Source organism: Triturus cristatus, chromosome 1_1 (assembly GCF_964204655.1).
Source record: "Triturus cristatus chromosome 1_1, aTriCri1.1, whole genome shotgun sequence".
Lineage (NCBI taxonomy): Eukaryota > Metazoa > Chordata > Amphibia > Caudata > Salamandridae > Triturus > Triturus cristatus.
This window is the reverse complement of record NC_140579.1, coordinates 431,968,053-431,975,536: the sequence shown is the minus strand read 5'-3', so window position 1 is coordinate 431,975,536 and position 7,484 is coordinate 431,968,053. Positions and strand designations below refer to the sequence as shown.

General features: G+C 45.9%; 1 pseudogene; it reads right to left on the bottom strand.

Moving 5' to 3' along the window:
* Nucleotides 1-5,363: 5,363 nt before the first annotated feature.
* On the bottom strand, nucleotides 5,364-6,154 carry LOC146870398 (GRAM domain-containing protein 2B pseudogene; annotated as a pseudogene).
* Nucleotides 6,155-7,484: the final 1,330 nt, after the last annotated feature.

Below are 7,484 nucleotides of genomic sequence, written 5' to 3'. Positions count from 1 at the left end.
TGAATCCGTGCCCACTACAGAATTATTAGATTAAATTGTATCTGCATTTATATAACGCTTTGCAGCCCTCAGGAGGCATCAAAGCGCATTTCCTCTGCTGGAAGAGTATTAGAAAGCAGCATGACTTACCTTACTTAGCCTTTGTGTCTAAGATTGCTGTGCCCAGGCATGCAATGGGAAGAGTTGTTAGAGCTCGAGCGCAGCCATCCCTTTCTGGTTAAATAAAAATGAATCATTTTTGAAGATCTTCATAAAGGCAAATAAGCAGTTCCTGAAGGCACTACAATGGTTTAAGATACAAGTCTTCGTCGAGCTCTGTGCACACCTGCATATAAATTCCTTGTTTTATCTGGAGGTTTTCCCTAGTTGATTATTATTTATTTTGCTTTTGATTCCTCTTTAGAAGCTCCTTTAAACTGTGACTTTTTCCCCTTCTTATAGTGCCAGGTGTTGTTCTATTCCAAGTGTCTTTCCACTTTGTTACTGGAACTTTCAGCTGATGCTTTTATCACCTTTTACTGGTCTCATTCTAATCTGTTTCTTTTGCTGGACAAGGTGGAAAGCCCCCCATCATCCTTTCAGGCTGCACGGCTTAAAGGTAAGGGCAGGCGTCCAATCCTTACTTATCACTAATAGACAAGGAAACAAGTGTTCACCTGCCTTTTTCTTACCCCTCCTCTACTCAAGCTAAATCTTAAAGATACTTACTGCAAGACCTAAGCGAGAGGGGGTGCAGCTCCAAACAAGGATCACTCAGATACTTGTTAAATAGATACTAACAACGTCCATGTTGCAGTCACACACGAGGACGCTCAAAGCTTGTACAACCTCCTCTTGCCTAATTTATAGTCTATCCTAGTGTTTCTCAAACTGTGGGTCGTGACAAGCAATAACTAAAAGCAATAAATAATGAAGCCTTTACATTTTGCATTTATCTTGTCACATTTGCTGCGCTTCACTGAAAGAAGTCAACGTCAGGCTGTGTCTTCTGACAAATTGATGCTTATTCTTTTAACATTGGGATTGGTGTTTAAAACTTCTCTCACTTTAGAGTTAGAGAACGAAAAGTAAAGTGGATTATGTGACAATTTTGCTGGAGTACACTGAGTATGAAAATACACGCTGTAGGATGCAATTTCTTTGAAACACACCAAAAAATGTAAATGCCTTTAAATGTATTGTACACATTCAGCAGTTAGGAAAGAAAAAATGAAGCACTTTTTTTTGTTTAATTCTGAAGTGTGGAGGAAACAAAAATTTTTAATAGGATCAAAAGAAATCAAGGCACTTTACTTGGTGATGCACAAAAAATATTTACTGACACCCGATTCTGCTCATTATCATTTGTGTGCTATATAGTTTTATCAGTTTTATCAGGAAAATGTGCTGTCTGTATATGACTGTGCGCTACCACATGATGCTTCAATTACTTAACCCTTTGGGTGCCAGGCCTTTTCCCCCTCCTGTGCCTGACGTTTCCCTAGTGGGTGGGTGTCATGACGAGATAGTCTCGTCATGGGCACAGCGCGACTGTGCTCCATGACGAGACCATCTCGTCATGGGCACAGAAGAGGTTAAAAAAAAATTGCCTGTCTCATGTCCATTAAAGCTAGGTGTGTCGCAAATATTTGGCATTCAAAAATTTGCGTTGTGGTTCTAAAAAAGTTTGGGAAGAACTGCTCTATACTCATTTCTTCTGTAACTGCTGCAATTGCATCCTTCGGAATCGGACCACAGAGGAAAGCAAGATTTTGTGCATCAGGCGCGGTGTGAATTCTATGTTCACAATCTAAAGGTAACAAGCATTGGCATAGCCAATAGGTCTCGCCTTTGGGACCTTGTAAGTGTTTAGCTAGACCTATTGGCTTTGCTGATATGTTTAAGCTATGTTGTATATAAGTGTGGCTTGTGTGTAGCAAAGTTACAGTATAAAGTGTTGTAAGCATTTTGTTACCTTTTTTATAATTAAGATGATATGTATAACTGAACAACCTTATTAAAAAAAGAATATAAAAATGTTTTTTTTTTCTTTGTTGGGGGGGAATGTTGGCAACTATTTCCTGCCTGTTCTATTGGTTCGTCTATCCCGACACATCATGACTGCTCAGTCGAGTCCCCGCCAGTTCTGGCGGCTCGTGGCCGCTTTAGTGACAGCGAAACCACACCGAAGCCTTGTATCCTCTAGCAGTCCCCTGCACCCATGACAGGTCAAGCCCCAGATCACGAAACCCCATTAGAGCGAGGGAGCGCATTCATAATACTGAACAGGTTTGCGGCTTTCATTGGTGCAGCAGATGCTGTGGCCCTGGGGCAATGGCGTGTGAGGGGCCAACAGCACCACAATCGGGCCTGTTTTACGACCAAAACAGTTGCAGCGGGAGGAATTTTCCTTGCTGTGCCACTGTTTACTGGTAACGCTGAAATACACGTATATGTGTAGATATCAGCGCTCAGAAGGTACCGGAAGGAGCCATTAGGCGCTTTGCAACACACCTAAAATATGTATGACTGGGGCGAAGGGAGAGAGGAGGGAAAGCGGAGGAGGGGGTAGAGAAGGGATGGTGGAGGGTGGCGGACCTGCTGGGTAGGACATGCAAGAAGGTAAAGTGTAAATGAGAGAGAGGGTTGGTAGAAAGGCAAAGGTGAAAGAAGTGTATTAGAGGGAGAAGTGAAGAGAGAGAATGAGAGAGGAGGGGAAAGAGTCGGTGGTGGAGAGGGGTTAAAAAAGAGATAAGAAAGGGAAAAGAGAAGGAAGGTGGAGAGGCAACACTGAAGGAAGTTGGAGGAGAAGTGTGGAAAATAGTGATGGGAGGAGCAGAGAAAATGAAGCTGGGGAAGAGTTATAGTGGAGGGGTAAGAAGGCATGCAGGATTTGAGGGGAGAGGAAATGATCAGGTGAGAGATAGGTAGCAAAATACAAGAAGAGGGGGACTAAAGGGTTGACATAAGAACAAAAGGAGTGGTGGGGAATGAGAGATGGCGGAGAGAGGTCAAACGAAGGGCGGGTGGAAGAGGGATGAAGGCAGGGTGAGAAACGAGGGAAGAAAACGGACACGGGTGGGAACGGGAGGGAGGCGGTATGCGGGCTGAATACGAGAGGCAGACCTAAAAAGGTGAAAGCACCATTAGCAAGTCGATTTTAAGAAACGTGTATATCACCTATTGAAGCACATAGATGCCACGCACTATATTTAGTTAGGGTGACCACAGTGCCCAGCAGTTGAATTAAAGGCTATCCCCAGTAGTGAGGATCGTAGTCAGTGCTCAATCACAAACGGCATATTGTGCACGTAACCGTAGTAAAGGCTCCTCATTAAGAGATGCGGCATGATGGAAATAAGACCCACGTCCGAATACAGAAAAAAAGAGTACCCATTAATGGAAATCGTTATGAGGCGTACTGCGCACACAAACATAGTGGAGGCTAAATCTCAAGAAATGTGGTATGCTATTAAGTGTTGCACGATCTCATATATGAAGCCACTTTATTAGCGTGACCATAGGTAACCATATGTTAAATAACATACATTACGTACTACGTATAAACACATACACTGCAGAGTGCCAAAAAAACGTAGATCTAATTACCAGAAGCCGCATCCATGCAGGGCCAATCCTTAACTTGGTCAGATGCGTCCACGAGTATTTACAAACAAGTCCAATATGGAGATTTAAACCGCGCGCCATGTAGAAACACATTTAAAGAATAAGCGCGTGAAAGGGAAAGACGTCACCAACAAAAACAAGCACGTGAGTGGTACGCGCGCTACAGCGAGACATCTGTTTTGAATTATCGCGCACGCGTCTGGGCAAGATAATTCAAAACAGATGGTGCCTGTGCGGGTAACTGCAAGCAATAGGCCGTGGGCGGAGCAAAGGCGGGACATGCACCCGCCTTTACCCAATTGCGTGCTGTCTTTCTTAGAAAGACGTACGCCAAGGCGAATAGCCTCTGACCAAAAACAAACCAAAAACAAACCACACGCATGAGCGTGTAGTCAGATTTTGAAGCCCCCTTACAAAATGCCTCGCAGAGCAGCGCATGTGCGCTGGCTCAGGTGAGACCTAATGAAAAACATAACAAAGAATTCTTTAACAAACCATAACTCTTCTCGGAAAGAGATTCAAAAATAATAACATTTTTAACATTGAGATCTCTCTCAAGTTCCATACAGTAACTGAGGACTGTGGTCTCATACCCCTGCCCTGAAGCTAAACGCCGTGGACATGTGTCTCTGGGATCCCCTGCTACCAATGGGAGTCAAAAATCTTCTCTGTAAACCCACCACACATGGTGGGCGTGGGTATGCTTTGCAAGGAGTGCGGACAACTCATTGTTCAATGACAACTTCAATTACCAGAACTCACTCGAGCTAAGGAACCTATATATCCCAAAAATTAAACCACCCTGTACACATCTTCAATATCTCCCTGTTTATACCCCAACATGTTCACTAAGGTACACAAACTACCTATTCACACAACATAGCATATACACAAAGCTTTCATCGTGACACCAACATGCTCCCCCCATCTACAGATCACTCAGCCTACTGACACCGCTCTATTCCTGACATTTCCCTGCTTTATTCTCCTACCATGGAATGTAGTGAACAACGCTCTACTTTAGATAGTCGTATCTTTGTCACACTCATGCGTAATATGTAACTTACACTGGACCTCAAAATTGTCTGATATGTTGCAAGCATTGTACAACGCCATTGATTATCACACTTTTCTCTAATTCTGTAAACTTAAAACCAATAAACTATTTTTAAATGAAAAATAAACCTTAGTTTTACAGTAAAACAACACACGTCATTACCCACAGAAAGGCGGTATGAGGTAAGAAAGTCATACACATTGCATAGTTCTTAATACATTGATTTTCACCTACACATCAGGTTATTGGGGCTCGGAATGAGGTTTTGACAATTTATTCTTTGTGCCTCGGAGAGTCACTTTTGCCATTTCAGTGTGTCTGCAGTTCTATTTTAGTGGAGGAGTTCTTGACACCATCAAGATAAGCTGTTATTTTCACAGCAGGATTTAATGTAAATCTAATCTGCAGAATCAGAGGAAATGGAGCTCGCCATTAGTCTTATTAGCAGGCAGTCGGGGACGGAAATAGGTATGAAATGCAAATACGTCTTTCCACATCAAAGATGGTGAAGAATTGTAAAGTGGATCAGTACATTACATGAGTCAAAAAAATAATCGTCTAGTTTCAAGTGACATCTTTTGAAGACAGTCTCAGATAAAGGTTGCACCTTATTAGTACTCATTAAACAGAAAAATAACATATGTAAAGCAATCAACAATATATAGATACACACATACAAAGATTAAGAGGCACAATGCAGTCAAGTACAACTCAACTGACATTCATCTAGTTAATCTCTTCTTTGTCTGACCATTCCATCAAGCTGTGAGAAATCTATTTTGAAATCCATAGATAAAGATGTGGGATTTCCGGCCCTGAAACAGTTTCGAGCTGATGAAGGAAATGGGCTGTTTGCAGCACTGTCGATCTCTATGTAGGTACAAATAGATTTCAGTAACTAGTAAGTTGTATCTCTGGAGAGTAAAGAGACAAATGTAGATCTTTCAATGGCCGTGGAAACAAACAGAACATTTGGCACCAAGAGAGCGTTTTTATTTTTTTATCATTACACCAGAAGGCAAGGGTATAATAATCTTGAAGTCTTTACCCAAGACTTTTGAATGGAACCCTATCCAATTTTCAGATATGTAGAATTTCCCTTGATACAAGACATCTTTTGAAGTGCACAGGTGAAAATTTGCTTCAGTAGTTCTTCCTTTGGTACATCCTGAAATGGTTTTGTGAAATTGAGCATTTGCCTTGGAAAACTGGTTGAGGCCAGATTTTTTCCTCACAAGTTTTTCTGAATTTGAAATGTCTGTTCTTGATATGGAATGTTTCTTCTTGATCTCAAATACTTCTTATCACGGTTGGCGGGATGTGATATTGAAGGTTTAGCTTAGCATGCTTCCTTTTCTCACCCACGCATTTTTCTGCACCTGAGCTGAAAGTGACAGCTTTGACAAACTTCTTGGAGCTGGAGACCTGTAGGGCCATGGGCCTGCTGGTGTCCTCCAGCTCGTAGTAGTGTTGCTCGGTCATGAGCACCATGTCCTGCGGCGTGAGTCCGGGTGGGTTGTGGCCGCAGTCTCCTCTGGCTTATTCAGCTGATATTACTACTCAAATGCCTAAAATAGACACGAATAAACTCTTACAAACATGTTTCAGACATATAGAGGATCTGCTCCTTATATGTTCATGTATTCAGACTTTGTCCTATCAGAGCATGTTTCTAGGGGGGGCGTGGCTTGGACTCCATCGAGCATGGACGCGTGAGTTCTGAGCTCTGTGTCGGCCGTGCGAGTTATCTTGATTTAAATCTTCCTGGCGGCGTCGGAGTCTCAGAGGGGGACCCCCCCTGACGGAGAGGTGCCTGCTGGTGGGTTGAACTTCGCGCTGAATCACGGGGGCTGCCCGGATCGGCGACTGCTGTGGACCTGCTTGGTGGGGCCCGGCCATCTTGCCTGCGGCCTGTGGAGGGCCTCGCATCCCCGGTGTTGCGTGCGGAGCAGCCCCGCCGGAGGTGGACAGTGACCCGGCTGGGGTGGACCATCGGCCGCGCTGCGGTGTCGGCCCAGGCGGGGCATGGAGGATCGCGGACGGCTGGCGACATTAGCGGAGCCCGCGAGGACCGGGGAGGCGCAGTGGTAGCGGCTACGCCGGCAGTGGTTGGAGCTAGGCTGGGCCCGGCATCGATGCCCCGGTGAGCGGTTAGGAGGGCGGACTGCGGCCCGCAGCAGGAGCGGCGGAGGAGAAGCTGTGCGGGCACTGCGGGGATCCGGAAGCGCTGGACACCCCCATAGCGCTATCGCGCTCCCGCCCCCCGCGTCTTGGAGTGGGGGAGCACTGGCCCACGGGAGGACTAGCGAGGACTGCGACCTTTATGGTCTCCACTGCAAGTGGCAGTGCAGGTGCCAGGGCGCCTTCTTCGTGGGCTTCTGCTGCAGTTGGCGCTGTATGGGGACATTGCAGTGAACGGTGCGCCCCGTAGCTTGGGTCCCTTGGGCCTTTCCGGCAACGGCGGGGACCCGCTGCCTTTGCCGGTGTTGGCGCCGTGCCAGATGAGTCTGCGCATTCTAAGCCGATGAGGGAGCCCTTAAGCAACAGGAACGGTAGAGTGCATCGCTGTCTCCCAGTGCGCTGAGTCAGGAGCAGTACCGGACTCGACAGCACATGACATAAACCGCTGTGGAGATACAGGTCAACTGGAACTGTTGCTGCTGAGCGGGGAGATCGTTGCGCATTTCTCGCTCTCTGGTGATCACTGTGTGGGCTCGTCGTCCTTTGAGCTGGACAGCTGTGGTCGGGGCCCAAACATGGGGAAGGCGCGGCCCGGGGGCGACGCAGACTGAGCACAGGGAGGACCCACCTGACTCTCAGG